The sequence below is a fragment of the Peromyscus californicus genome, unplaced genomic scaffold (assembly GCF_007827085.1).
Source record: "Peromyscus californicus insignis strain IS unplaced genomic scaffold, ASM782708v3 Scaffold_22__1_contigs__length_63687245, whole genome shotgun sequence".
Lineage (NCBI taxonomy): Eukaryota > Metazoa > Chordata > Mammalia > Rodentia > Cricetidae > Peromyscus > Peromyscus californicus.
The window spans coordinates 5627326-5642240 of record NW_026294525.1 but is presented as its reverse complement, the minus strand read 5'-3'; the positions used below and the strand labels follow the sequence as shown (position 1 = coordinate 5642240).

The following is a 14915-nucleotide window of genomic DNA, read 5'->3' as shown; positions in this document are numbered from 1 at the left end:
TGGATGTTTAGTCTGAGAATTTGGGCCCACCTGTCAACATCCTCTGTGAGGTGACGGAAGTTTTGTGCTAGTCTGTTTTCCTGCTTCTCGTGAAGGTGTTGATTTTCATGAAATGTTTTGATAAATTATGATTAATGATAATTAGGAATTGTTAGTCAAATACATCATTAAAAGTCTAGAGAAGCAAATGGGCAGAAACCACATGTCTGCAATACATGTATTGATAAAAGACTGATAAAGAAAGACAGTAAATCCAACTAAAGTGAGCAAAAAGAACTTGAAAGCTTTGAATGGACAAAACTTACCCAATGGATAAACATCCTTGAGTTCATGCTAATATGAAGACAAGATCAAATAGAAATAAATGGATGAGAAGGGACTAATAATCTTTATTGAAGAGCTATAAACGATATATATATATTTCCTCCTCTGAGATTTTTGGGTTTCATTTCTCCTCTTCTGAGGTGAGTGGCACATAGTAGCTCGCCTCCAAAGAATAGACCATGAAAAGGAAAAAGTTATGACACAGTGGAGAAACCCCCTGGGTACTGCCTTCACCAAGGGATGAAGGCAGAGGCAAGTCATGTTAATAGCACGTACTCTCTGATGTGATGCAGAAAGCTGGGCATCTCAACTCCAGATGCCCCATGAGACATAGCTATGATTCTGAGTTCTGTTCAAAATTCAGCAAGTAGGCATGCAGGATAGACCCTTGGAATTGTGCAGGAACATGGGAAGCAAGAGAAGCAGGGTGGTCTAGGGTGAGGGGCTGTGAGCAGCTAGAAGTGAATAAGTATAGGCAGAACAATCCCCCATATCCAGGCAGGACTTCCCATGTGCCTTCATGTGCCAAACACGAGGCCTTCTTAAAACTTCATCATCGCAGAGGCAAGGTAACAAGTGTACATTGAAGGAAAAACAAATCCAAATATGTTTTCCAAATTAGTTTTTAAAATGCCAATTATATATCAATGGAAGCAATATTACTTTAAAATCATGTTTTCTGTGTTATAATATCCATTCAGTTTCTAGATAAGCGACGCTAATGTGGAAAGTCATTTCCTCAGTGCACACCCAGTAATGAAGTCACTTAGATGAGATTGCCTACTTGATTTATCACCACAACCAGGTGATGGCAACACTTCCCTGGAAAGCTTTTACAATTTATCAAGTTGTGTTGGCCCAAAGAAAGGTAATTACTTTCTTTAGGTTGATGTGATGTGTGAAACAGTACCGGCACTAGAGATGTTTGCCACGACCAATCTTTTACTTAGAATTTAACTATGACGCATTTGCTATATGTAGAGTAGTCACTGAAAGTTTCAAGGGCACAGGGTAATGCTTTCCCAGGCTCGGCATGTCACCATGAGGAGGATGGAGCAGATTTATTTTACAGACTGAGGGACGACAGACAGTGGTAACAAGAAAGCACATGTAGATACAACAGAATGAGGTTGTCATCAATAATTATAGTTATCCCTCAATGGATTGTTATAAACCAATGAACTTCCCACTCGGAAAGAATTGACAGTGGCCGAGTGTAACATCAAGAAGCAGAAATGACTCTTACATTATGCAGAATACACTGGGCTAGACTACCTAGGACATGGCCGAAGCTTTTGTGTTGGCTGAGACACAGTACCAACAAGCCAGGGTTCTAGACAAGATTTCCATCTTGACAACTCATGAAGTTTGTCAAGTGAATACATATCTTTCTGCAGTACATTTTGCTAAGTCTGTGTCAGAGTTCATTCTGCAGGGAAAATGAAATGTGCTTCTACATATCCTGGAACACATTTAAAATGCCATATTTGTCCATGTTCCTACTCATTCCATCAATGTAAGAATTTAAGTGGCTTGTAAGACCACTCAGTAAATTGAAACAAACAGATACATGGTGGTGTTTCTGAGGGACCTCTTTGTCTCTCTTCTGATGGAAGTTGCCACCTTTCCTTTCGTGAATACTTCTCCCCACATCTATGGGTTTCTATTAAAGCTCAGGTCTTCTGTCCCATCATATATCACCAGAATTAATAGTTCAGGAATTGATACCAGATGCAAGGTGAATTGTAACTGGCACCTAGTGGGAGAAATCCATGGAGTCCACTTTAACGGCAAAGGAATTTATTTGGGAAAGAAATCTCACAAGACAGAATAGAGGAATTTGTTGCAGGATCTTGGAAAGGTGAGGCACAGTCCCACACTGTCCTTCCACCTGAAATCTGCCTGGTCTGTCCCAGCATCCAAAAACCACGAGGGAGCAAAGAAGAGTGTATGTGCATCGCAAGTCTTAAGGGTCCCAAGTGGCCATGCCCCAGGGGCATGTCCATGCTTCTGTATATCCTGGAAGACATGTAAAATACCATATTTGCCCATGTTCCTATTTATTCATCAATGTAAAAATTTAAGTGGCTTGTAAGACCACTCAGAAAATTGTAACAAACAGATACATGGTGTTGTGTCTGAGGTGCCTCAGCCTCTTTGTCTCTCTTCTGATGGAAGCTGCCACCCTTTCCTTCATGAATGCTCCCCCCACATCTATGGGTTTCTATCAAAGCTCAGGTCTTCTGTCCCATCATGTATCACCAGAATTAGTTCAGGAATTGATATCAGACCAAGCTGAGTTCTAACTGGCACCATCTCTAAAATTTCTTTGAAAGAAGAATGTGAACTTGTCCTTTATTTTGGTATCCCTAAGATGTGGCTGGTCACTTCCAAGGCTATCTTTCTTGCTTGAGCAGATAGCTTCCTGGAACCAGGGAGGCAGAGCCCTGCATGTAGACATGCTGAGATGCTATTTCCAGCTTCCAAGTGTCCAGACTTAGAGCTGTCTTGTTCATATGGCTTATTCTTAGAATACCTTATTTTTCAACTGGTAACAACCCTGATTTTATCCCTGGAGTTAGCCCCAGTTGGATTTTTTTTCCTTAACAGTATGAAAAATGAATTTGAAAAGTAATAGCAATTAATCAATAATCATTAAGGGCCAAGTGAGTTAATTATGCTAAGTACCTGGGACATGTATATTCAGTGAAGGCTTAGGAATTTTCTCTTTTCACTAGAGAGATCAGATGAGATGTCCTGATTGGAGAAATGTAATTAAGACCTCTATGCAGAAACACAGTGATATACTTAAGGTCTGATGCTATGATAAAGGACATGTTTAATGACAAACTCAGAGGTAAGAACCTGAAGGAAGGCTGCGGAGATGGCTGAGTGCTAAGAGTGCTTCCAGAGTTCAGCTCCCAGGACCCATAGCAGGAGGTTCACAGCAGACTGTGATTCCGATTCTAGGAGACCTAATGTCCTCTTCAAATCTCTATGAGCATGCATGTGCACCTACGATGTCCTCTTCAGGTCTCCATGAGCATGCATGTGCACCTACAGTCACACAGACACACAAATAAAAAATAAAATAAAGAACTAGAGAAGTCAAAATAATGCCAAAATTTACTGACAGGATGATGAGGCCTTTATAAGGGAGACATTTGAGGAAACCAGTTAAGGATGGGAGGGATCTTGGACTATCATGATATTCTGCTCATGTTAGAACAGGCACATTTTTAGGTCACAACACACCATCACTTTAGAATGGAAATAATTTATTATACACAGAATTGAGCTGAGATACAGATGAGGAATTATGTTTTTGATTTATGCATATTTATTCAGACTGTTTTATTTCTCAGGAACTATGAGCAATGACAGTTATCAGAACACCTCTGAACCATGAACCCTTGTTTTAATAAACTTAGAGTGCATGTAGAGCCTTCAGAGTAACTACCCTGAGAGGACGTCAAGAATATCTAGAATAGGTTCTAAGAGAACACTAGATGGGGCAGGAGGCATCACACCTTGCCCTGGAGTCCAGATTTGTGCAGTGTACTGGGAACCTGTTCACCCACATGTGCCTCAGCAAAGTGACTCCGGTGAGTTACAAAGGAGAACTAGACAGGTAACACTGGAAGAACACTCCTCAGAGTGCTTAGAGCCCATAGGATGACAGCCAAGAGAGGATGCTGGGAGGCTCCAGAATCCTTGTTTTCCTCTCCTCTGGAGTCTTTGGATTTCCCCAAGGCTCTTCCTAATTTTCTGTTGCTGTACTGGAGCATGGCTGGCATGTTGGTAGGGTGAGTGGGAGGAAATGCTTTCTATAATCTTCAGATTAGAGCTAAAGTCTTTGAGTGGACTCATACCCTGAGGTGTGTGACCCTCATACGTACTTCTTTGGCTTCACTGGGGAACAGGCCAGGTCTAATGGTGTTCCAGCTATGGCCCTGCCTCCCACCTCACCCCACTCTCAGACAGGCCCTGGGAAAGACTCTGATTGTGGAGAGTGATTTTGATTGTGGAGAATGTTGAGTATATTCCATAATGTCCACTTTCCTTCCCCTACCAGCACAAGGCAATGAGCTTAGCTTTCTGCTAAGAGCGCTCAGCCAGGTTCCCGGAGTTACGACAGCATGACCCTCTCTGAGTGTGTGCCCTCCAGAGTTCTCACACCCATTCTTTGTCACGCTTGGGTCATATTTCATCGTAATTGCTTATACACATTCCCACCGGCTTGTGATTTCCCTGGCTTCTACATGGTGCCTGCAGGTCCTAGCTGTACTTCTAGGCATTTATCTTGTCTTCAGGTGTGGTGCTTGTGGCTTGCCTTGTATCTCATGGTCTTTGTCCAAGAAAAGCCCTGTTTTTCAGTTCACTCAATTGTGTTGGTGTTGTTATATTATTATTATTACTACACGGGAAGTTGACTCAGAAGCTCTTGCCGTGTCAGAATTGAAAGGGAAAGCGTGACAATGCAATCAATGTAGAAAATATATCAGGAAAGATAGCAGGAAGCTCCGCACACATTTGGAAGCTGAGTAACACCTTTATAAATACTCGATAGATCAAAGGAGGGCTCTCAAGGGACCAAAGACATTGGACTAAAGTAAAGGAAGCCAGGACATAGACGTGTGTGTAAGACAGTCAAGGCTCTGCTCAGAAGGTGGCTTCTCACTCTTAATACTTAGACTAGAAAGGGAGGAGTCTACTCAGTACTTAATTCCCTACCTTAAAGATTGAAAATAAAGAACAATAATATCACAACATCACCAGAAGGAAATACATGGCCATCATAACAGCATCAATGACCACAATCAAAACCAGAAACATAATAGAGAAAATCGTGGCACCAAATCTGGTTTCTGTGAATGCCAGCACGATCCACCCACCTTGAGCAGATCTGAGAAACTGACGAAGATGACATGAAGTTCCTGCATGTTTTTGCTTCTGAACAGCCTACATCCTGGGATGCCAGAGCGTCACCAGCCAGGTGAGGGTGACTCAGGCTCTTGGGAGATAATCTCAAAGGAATGGTGATTTGGAGCATGCCAGAGGTTTGGGTGAGTTTGGTTTAGAATCACACGGAGGTCCTTGAGACACAGACTTAGAGAGGATACTCAGAAAGCACTTCTCCCTGAGGTCGGGCTTGACTTTGATCACAAGGTTTTAAGAATCACACTGCTGAGCACCCATATAAAAGCTAGGAATGACTATATATGTCCATAGCCCCAATCTTGGAGTATAGAGACAGTCTGACCCAGGCCACTGAGCCTAATCCAATCAGTGGGTCAGTGAAAGAGATACTGTCTCAAAAATATAATATGGAGAGCCATAGAGGAAAAATACCCAGTGTTTTCTTCTGACGGCTGCATGTTCACACATGGGCACAAGCTCCTAGGTACGTGCACACATACCCCCGACACACCCACTCACACTGCTGTCCACTGATAGCAGTTTAGTCTGAGCAAGATGAAAACGTTTAGTAAACTTCTGTCATGTTTAGGAAATGGGATGTTGCTGGATTGGAGCTGGAAATCACAAGAACTGGATGCAAATTTCTCCCCTCCTGGAGGCTTTGTTTTGGGAAAGTCTGAGCCAGGTGCTGGTGTTCAGTGGCATGGACACTTCTGTGTGGTCACTGTTGAACACGGGCAGCACACCTGACCTTACCCATAACCACTTGGGCTTTTCTTGGTCTGGTTCAGCAATAACGAAAGGTAATGGTGACATGTTTACATTTCACTGAATTTAATTTGTGAGGTTATTGGTCCCTTGGGAAATATTATAATAATTATTATTATCTTCAAGTAATCAAGTGCCAACATCTCAGGATGGTTTATTTGGAGTCGTGAAACTGAGTGTTTATTTGGAAAAAATCTGTTTGTAATACAATATGCAGGCACATTATGCAGTTTGCTAGAGGGGAACATGGGCAAATTGATTTGCAAGTAAAATATTTTGTAGAATTAACATCAGCGCCTTTTTATGACTTGAAATATTCTGAGGTTTTAGAAACCATTTTTTTCATTTTGTTGTATTTGGACTTTTGAGAACGAATGGGAGTTGCTGTATAGTCCCAGATGGGATAGAACTCGTTATGTAGATTAAGATGGTCTGAATTTACAAGAGTCCTCCTGCCCCTGCCTCCGAGAGACCACTCCTTCACGCTAAAGTTATTTATGGAATTTAAAATGTAATGGCAAAGATGAATTCTGATAGCATAGTTTTAAATGCAGACACATTGATGAAATGTAATTAATCAACAAGGGGGCCCCAGGTCAACTATCTTGTCTGCTTTTTTGAGTCTTGTTTAGCAACTTTTACTGATGGGGCCTGCTGATGAATGCCTGTAACCTCAGCAACCAAGGAGACAGAGGAAGGATGATAGTATCTATAGAGGGAGGCTAGTCTAGCAGCTTTTAGACCGTCCTGTGTGACTGAAGTCCTGCCGCATGTAACAGAGGAAGGAGGGGTCCTTTACTAGCTAGCAGTCATGTGATGCTCATGTGTTCTAGGAAGGTGAGCAGGCAGTTCACTGGTTTTCTGTAGGACCCACCCCTTTATGCACAGGTCACATTCCCCACTGCTCCGAGTTTGCCCCTATGTCCATGCAGCACAATTCCGGGGTAAAACACAGCTCAGTCACTGCCCCTGGATCAAATACTTACAACTTAGTTACTGCTCTGTAGCCAGCTTCAGTTTCCAGTGGGACAATCATTTTCATGTTGCTCTTATTGACAGGGGTTGTGGAAATCTTTGGGCATTTATATGTATTTAGGTTTTAGACAGAGTTCATGAAGTCTATGAGAACTTCCCTCGAGCCTGTAGACCGACTTCCATAGATGACCAGGTGTTGAATATTGAGTTTTTAGTTAAAAAACTTGGTAGATGTCTCATTTTATTTAGCTCTTTGATATCTTCTAAAAACTGTCATACACCTCTCTGCTGAGATGGCATTTGTATAGAACACTAACTCATGTTTATTTGTTTAGTTATGTGAATTACCTTTTTATATTATTACATGCGTTTGTTTAGTGTGTGTGGTGGGGGGTGTGTTCATACCATAGTGGGAATGTGAAGGTCAGGGAAGAACTCATGGGAGCTGGTTCTCTCTTTCTACACCGTGAGCCCGGGGAATTCGAGCAGGCTGGACGGCTAAGGATGAGCCATCTTGCCAGCCTGGCTTCTAAATTATTTTTTTATTGCTGTAGATTAGAAATAAATTATAACTTTGAATATGGGCTTACATAAGATTTAAATAAGATTTGCCAAGTCTTATTAGTTAAGATAATGGATCTGCAGATTATCTCAGATTTCTTAATAGATGATCTTATTTTCTAAAACTAATGACAATTTGGCTTATTTCCTTTCGGTTTTACCTTTAGCTTTGTATTTGCACATTTTTGTTTGCTTCGTTTGATCCTTACCCAAAAGGAAATGCTTGTAACATTTAATGCATTTTGCACTTTACAAAGGCAGGGCGGAGGGAGGATGTAACCAACGGTTAGGACACCCCATGAAGTCTCGTCCTGGCAGAGAAAGCAAGCATTGTGAGGTGTGTCAGGCCTGCCTGGATCTTGCCACCTCCGACTTAGTTGCTCATGTGGGATAATGATGTCAGAAAAAGAGGCAGGGAGGCTGTCCGGACATTCCAAAGAGGCACCAAAGCTCTGAAGAGACAGTGCATGTGGTAGCAGGAAACCATCTGCATCTTGATATTTTTCCTCAAGTCAGAGTTGGAGATTTCTCAACAGTGAGATACACAAGGCACTGAGATGCACCAAGCAGCTAAGGATGGAGAGGGCCAGTCAGCTAGGGGAAGAGGGCTTCCAGCTGGAAATCTAGCCCCAGGGATTGGGTTTCAGGGGATATTGCTGTGAGGTGTCCCCTGGACATAGTTGTGATGGCTACTGGAAGCTTTTTATTGGGGATGAGAAGTTTCTTTCTGCTGAGCACAGTAACTCATACCATACACAGGGCAGTCAAGGGGCCATGGACCATACAGTCCTTTCTATTCACTCTCCAGAACACCTGTGCTGGACAGCTCTCCTGTCATGTGACTGGAAGTCTCATCTGCTTGTGTAGATCCTAGAGAAGTCCCTGTACTAAACTGAACTTAGTTAGAAGCATCTTTATTTCCCCCCATTTCTCAGAAGATGCTTAAGTGGGGCTCAGCAATCCTTTCCTCTGGTGCCTGGACAGTGTTACACATCCTGGCTCCTTTTTCACTAAAGAGAGACAGTGGATGGCTGTGACTGACTTGTAGGTACTTGCTTTTTTTTCCTCCTGGGCTTCTTGCCACTGAGTAGTTTTACAATATCATTTTCTTCTGTCTCTCTCTGTGTGTTCCTGCATTTGCTGCTTCACACTTGTTACAGGTATGCATGAGTGTGTTTGGAGGCCAGAGGACAAGCTTCGCGGTCAGTCCTCAGGAGACAGGGTCGTTCGCTGATCTGAAGTTCTCCAAGTAGAAGAGCTTGTTGGGGAAATGGATCCTGGGGATCCTCCTCTCTCCACTTCTCCCAAGCTGAAATTAAAAGTATGGGCCACTATGTCTAACTGTTAGGTGGGTTCTGGGGATTGAACTCGGGTCTTCATACAGGTACGGCAAGCAGTTTACTGATTGAGCATCTCCCCAGCCCTAAATATAATTTCATTTATACAACTGGCAACATTTCAACAATTCTAAGAAACTTGGGTTCCTTCTTTTTTTTTTTTTTTTTTGAATATCAATTCTTAGCCTCCATTCCCTCCTCTTGGGCCCCTAGTTAGAGAAATCTTAAAATATCTCCATTTCTTTTTCTTTCTTTTTTTTTTTTGTGGTGTATGTAACACCTTTTATGTTTCTCACCTATTTTTTTTTGTCCATTCTACATGTTCAACAGTTTCTTCAGCTCTGTGTGCTAGCTCAGTTCTCCCTCAGCCTTCTCTGATCTTCGTGATGTGTGTTTCTCTATATGTTCCCTCGTAGTCCTTTGGTGCCTCAGCCATATGCATGTGTGTGTTTATACTCACACCTTATCAAGATGTACATCTGTGTATGCATATATTATTTAATTCCAGTACAAAATCTAGATAACAAAGGCAATGTACATTTATTTCAGAATCTTAGGAAAAACTGAACAGCAACATCACAAGTGCATTCTGTCAATAGGTTATTAGGTAAACAGATAAACAGAGGGTGGAGGGCTAGGCCTTCCCTGATGATAGAACTCCACCTGGTAATGTGGGGACCATGTTGGAGTTGGAACTTGGCAGTTTGCATCCCAAAATGAAAAGTCAGAGGAGTCAAGAGGTGTCAATGGACGGAAAATCAAGGGGGAATTGTGTGTGTGTGTGTGTGTGTGTGTGTGTGTGTGTGTGTGTGTGTGTGTGTGTGTGTGGTCTGAAATCCTGTCACATGTCTTCTCCAGTTGTTCTGCTCTTCAGTTCTTGAGACAGAATCTCTTATTGTCTCAATTGCAGTTCTTTATTGGCTACACTGGTTGGCCATCGAGGCCCAGGATTCTCAGGTCCCCACACCTCCAGATCCTCAGGTTTACAAGAGCATGCTGCCATCTCTGGCATTTTATATGAGCGCTGCTGTCAGAACGCAGCTCCTTATGTTTACATGATAAGGAACTTTCTACTGTGATTCCCACCCCCACCCCCAGCCCTCTGAGTGTGGGAAAGATCGTGGGTCTCCTCACAATCTGCCTGTTCATCTAAAAAGTACAGCAGTGGGAGCTGATAGCCTCCATGGGACCAGAATCAACCTCCCTGGTAACCAGGGCAGAGGACCCAGGACACCAGGGCCTTCAGGCAAATGCCTGAGATGGACACAACTTCCCCTTTTACATTCTGGGTGAGAACACATATCCTGGATTCAGTCACGATAAAAGAACAGATTAACCAGCTTCCGCTAAGAACAGGAGGATGCAGAGTTCTTCACAGCTGCCGCAGCAGCCACACAAAGTTGAGGGCCTTCAGATGAAGGACAGGCAGCTCCTGTAACTGAAGCTAACCCTGACCCCAGACAGGTTCCCACCCAGGAGAGGACTGACACCAAGAAGGACAGGACAGGCTTATGGCAAGACCATAAGATTAGAGGCCAAATGAAGGCACACGAGTGCCTGGCTGAAGTAGGTGACTGCATGGTGGTTGTGAAGGCAGATTTTCCTGTTATTTATTTGTGCACAGGCATGCCACAGCCCGTCTGTGAAGGTCAGAGGACAGTTTTCAGGAGTTGGTTTTCTACTTCAATCTTTATGTGGGTCCCGGAGAATCAAACTCAAATCGTCAGGCTTGGTGGCAAGCGCCTTTACCCACGGAGCCATCTTGCTAGTCCTGGTTTTTCTAGTTTATTTGTTTGTTTGTTTGTTTATTGGTTTTTTGAGGCAGGATTTCCCTGTAGCTTTGGAGCCTGTCCTGTAGACCAGGCTGGCTTTGAACTCAGAGATCCACCTGCCTCTGCCTCCAGAGTGCTGGGATTAAAGGCATGTGCCACCACCATCTGGCCTTCTATATTAATTAGTACAAATACTGGAATATTTTGGGTTAAAATTGTACACACAGAAAATTAATCTACTTTTTGCTTGTTTTTGTATAAATATATGTCATCAACAGGCTTTTTATTTCCAATCTATGGATTTAAGTGTTTGCCTTTGGGAGAATACAGGAAATATTTTCTAGAGTAAAGTTCTGAGAGAGAAATAACATGTTCCTTTTAAAACGTACTGAGACTAGACATGTACTTTAACAAAAGTAGGTTTTTAGATGTGTATTTGTTTTGTTCCCATCTTCTATACTTAATTTTTCTTATATGTCAATTTGGAGAAAAGAATCTGTAACTGTGGGGCTTGTGGCTGGTCCTCAGTTCCCATTCCCTGCAGGTTTCCTGGGCCCCTACGCCAAGCAGAAGTTGCAGAAAATGCAGTGTGTGCAGTGTGTGCAGCCGTGCTGCTGTCAAACCTAGAGGACTGATGAGCAAAGCCCCGCCCCCACCCCCATCCATCTCCCCAGCTCCTGTGCTTTTGTGAAGCCCCCTTTATCATAGCAAGGCTTCCTCTGCTCCCCGGCATTCTGATGACCCATGATACATACTTCAAAGCCTCAGCCCATCAGGAAACGCCATGGCGAGAAGTCATCCTCATCCTGGACTCTGATTTCACCATTTCCGGCTGCACCCCAGCCTTGCCTCACCACGCAGGGCATGGAACAGGGCTCCGCTCTTTCCCCAAGCTTTTTCTCTTTCCTGGAGGCTTTCACTGAAGGGTGGAGGAAGCCAGCAAACAGGAGACCAACCTTCTCCTCTGTCCATTCACACGGAAGCCCCCTGCCACTTATCTGCAGAGAAAAGCAAGGGGATTTGTTGGCTAGCTCCAAAGAGAGGACCGGATGAGTAGCTTGTAAAAAGGGAAATAGATGAAACTTCTGTGCCTTGGAGAGAACAAATTCTGGGCACTTCCACAGACTGATTGTGTGCCGAGGAAGTCCCAGCGGCTACCACAGCGATTCAGATTCTAATGTGAACAGAGCTTTTGATTTCATGGTTTAACATAAAATGACCCAAATATAATTACTGAAGCTGATTAAGTTGTTTGCTCTGGGTCAGCAACCCTTCGCTGGCTGCAGGGGCTTTTTACAAAGGGTTCAGGGGACGAGTACTTCCGCTTGCATTGCTCACATTCTTCCAGAGAAGTTGCCATTGCTTGCTTTAATCACTATATCCTACTAAGGGCCACTTGTTACCTATTTTTTAAAAAAAATTAGCTTAATTTTTTCAGAAAGAAGTAGCAACGTCACAACGGGCACTGTCCACTGGGTGGCCGAAAGTTACAAGGAGCCCACTGGGGCTTACCTAGTTGCAAGGAGCAGGACAGGAGTTAGAGAAAGACCAGCTCTCTGATAGGAGGAGGGTCCCCAGCCGAAGACACAAGACCAGATAGCAAGAGCGAGGGACTTAAAGGGGTGAGGAAAATGTGTTCTGTAAGACTGTTTTTCAGATATTTCCGTTAAAGAGATGCTGAGAGCCTACATGCTAAAACTCAGTTTTTACTTCCTAAAGACAAAATTTGATCTAACGAAATTAGAGACTTTATCATTTTTAAAAATGTACTATGGCAGAGTTGAAAGTAGGAAAACAAAATACTAAAGGAAGATGCTTTATGAGGAAGATCCTGAACATTTATGTTCTAGAATTAGAGACACACTTCTTAGCTATTAATAGACTTTAACCCCGTTTCCTGTTGCTGTTTGAAAATGTAGGTATATCTATTAAAATTCTCAATTGATGTGGATTCCATGTTAGGTTCAGCTGTGGTTTTACACTGTGGGCTATTGCTAATTTTTTTTTCTTTTAATGTTTATATTGATGTAATCTCAGATTCATGCCCAGGCTTGTGCTTGTGTGTGTGAGTGTGTATGTATGCATGTAGTTCTAGACAGCTCTCACGTATGGAGATCAGTATACCTTCTGTACCATGAACACACAGGATAGTTCCCATGGGGCTCTCCTGCTGCCCTTCCTCATCGTCCCCAGTTCTCTCTCCTTTCTCTGCATCCTGCCAATCACTGGCCTATTTTCTTCCTCTGTACCAGTGTGGATTCAATCATTTCTGTGCAAACTTAGCACAGGCCTCCCTGTGCCTGAGATGGCCGCACAGCCTCGTCAGCAGGTCACGGGCCTCCAGTGTGTTCTTTAACACACTGCTTGTTCGCTTTAGTGACTGGCTCAGGCCCTCCTTCAGCAGTGATGGGGTTTTCAGTCTCCTTGCCAGGAGCTTAAGTGTGCACTGCCTTTTATTTTTAGTCATTGTGGTAAGTGTGTAATAACGCCTCATCTTGGTTTAATTTGCATTTTCCCCAATGGCTAATGATAAGCAACATTTCTCATTTTCTTTTTTACCTCCTGTATTTTCTCTTTTGTGAAATGTCTTTTGCCCATGGTTTAATTAGATTGTTTATTTTTTGTTTATTTGTTTATCACTGTTGAGACTTGAGAGTTCTTCATATTCAAGAGTAATTATTTCTAAAAGTACAATTAGTTTTTTTTTTAACCACTCTGTAGCATGTCTTGTAATGTTCTTAATGATCTCACAGACCAGAGTTTGAATTTCAAGCACATTCAGTTTAGGAAAATCTACTCTGAGAACTTGAACATTTGGTGCCTTTCTAGCCACAGGGGCTGGAGCTTGATCATACTTTTTACTGAAATTCTGGATATGTTTGGTTTTATACATAAATCCTATGGTTCATTTTGAATTAAATTTTGTGTAGGTGTGAAGTTTAGACTGAAATGCATTAACTTTTCTTACAGGTGTCTAATTGTTTCCATACCAATTGTACGAGTCCTGAAGTTGATTAGACTCAATCTTCTCACTGTCATTTTGGAAAATGGACCTTCAGGATTCTTATATATAAAAAAAACTTTAGGATACTAGTAAAAGATTCATTAAGCAGTTAAGTCACCTTAAATAGAATTGTTATCTTTGCTGTGTGGTCTCCCAAACTGTAGATGTAGTGTTTTCATTTACTTATGCCTTCTCCCTTCTCCATAATCTTAGCAGATAGATCCTATGTATCTATATTTTAAAGTTTATAATTAAGGATTCCAGTTTTCTCTGCAGAAAATGCTACTGTATTTTAAATGTTGGTCTCTAGCAGTGTGTTTTTAGCATATTGAAATGTGCCTGAATTTCATGGGCTGAGCTTGTATCTTGTGACTTGAAATGCATTACCATAATTTGTAATTTCTAATAATTGACGTATTTCTTTGAGTTGTATGTGTGGATGCAGTCAGCTGTGGGACAGCGTCATTTTTCTTCCTTTCTCTGTCCCTTTCCTTCTTTCTGCTTTGAATTCTTGTCCTGGCTAGACCATCTCTCCTTCTGCTCAACAAAAGCTGTACGCACAGACACTTTTCCCCCATCACAGCTTTGAGAGACAGTGTGCAGTCATTGTCCTGGTGAGAGCTAAGGGTTTTGTCAATGCTCTTTACCCAGTTAATGGAGTTTTCGTCTATCTGTAGTCTTCTTTGAACTACTGATGATTGTCGGTTCCTCTTTATAATTCATGAATTGGTGCTAGATGTTTAAGATGCTTTTTCTGTGTCCATAGAGCCTTATGGATTTGCTACTTCATACTGCTTGTGTGGTGAACTACACATACTTCATGATTTTTGAATGTGGAACCAACCTTGCATGTTGGGGAAAAGAATCTCACTTGGTCACAGCAACTAATTATACTTACATACTGCTGATTTTGATTTTAGAATCGGTGTATTTCCCATCCTCTTTTTTGGGAATTGTTATGGTCAGGCCGTGTTGAAGGAGTGTCCAAATCTACTGCACATTAGAACAAGCGTACTTGTCATGAGAAAGAAGAGGTTCCCAGCCAGAAGGTTCTGCTTGTATACTCACCCTTCCTTTTCTATTGACATCTCTCCCAACCATCAGGCACCAGAGTACCCAGGCACTTGACCACGACTGACAAGACTCACAATTCGGAGGTCACAGAAAGAACTGGGAAATTCCAAGTTAAAACTTTTGCTTTAATTCTGTCTGTTTCCACAAAATAATTTACCGATTCAAAATTTTACTGATATG

At 42.3% G+C, this 14915-nt stretch overlaps 1 long non-coding RNA gene across 12 annotated transcripts in view; it reads right to left on the bottom strand.

The window, feature by feature from the left end:
- Positions 1–369: 369 nt before the first annotated feature.
- LOC128118285 (uncharacterized) overlaps positions 370–14915 on the bottom strand; it is a 36914-nt gene continuing 22368 nt past the window's right edge. For 11 of the 12 annotated variants that reach the window (XR_008221104.1, XR_008221110.1, XR_008221098.1 and 8 more), the window contains 3 exons: positions 11413–11655; positions 3190–3381; positions 370–2343 (listed from right to left, as the gene is read on the bottom strand). This is a non-coding gene — a long non-coding RNA (uncharacterized LOC128118285). Of the gene's footprint in view, positions 2344–3012; positions 3382–11412; positions 11656–14915 lie in introns of all 12 variants that reach the window. The other variant, XR_008221100.1, reaches the window with a different exon arrangement.